Consider the following 626-nt stretch of genomic DNA (forward strand, 5'->3'; position numbering starts at 1 on the left):
TATGTGTCAAGGAATTGCACACCAGATTCGGTGAGCATAAGCGATCCATTAACACACCTCCGAGAAACGTTGATAACCAACCATTCGGCAATGCACTAGACACTGGGCCCAAAATAGATTTGGAAAATATGGACATCCTGAGACCGGGGTATAAAATTCACACACAGCAAGTGGCGGCCGCGCCTGTGGAAATCACCAAGTATCCCAGAATGAAGAGAATAGAAGACGTAGAGTTGGCCAGCTTGTAGATAGCGGTCTTAGATCAACCGAGATGACACGAGGAGGTGTGCAGTTGTCAACAAAATGGTCTGGGTCTAAAAGTGCAAAATACAAGCAGAGCAAGGCCCAATTAACCATCCTTAGCCCCAACACCAAACCGATTGTCCCGGCACTCGTCGACGAACACAGGCGAAATAACTCTGTGAACGACCCCAAGAGGAATATTCCATTGAGGTGTCTTGGAAAGAAAAAGCAGGGCTGCGAAATCCAGGTTCAACAGGATTTTAGTCTTCCTCACAAGCCAACAAACAGGAACATCTGATTGACACCCACGACCGGTTTCGCCTTTCTTGGAGCTCACTAGCTAGGCGCAGTCCCCGAGTTTCCGTCAACCTTATGTTCTACTT

This window comes from Opisthorchis viverrini (assembly GCF_000715545.1).
Source record: "Opisthorchis viverrini unplaced genomic scaffold opera_v5_1483, whole genome shotgun sequence".
In the NCBI taxonomy this organism is placed as follows: Eukaryota; Metazoa; Platyhelminthes; class Trematoda; order Opisthorchiida; family Opisthorchiidae; genus Opisthorchis; species Opisthorchis viverrini.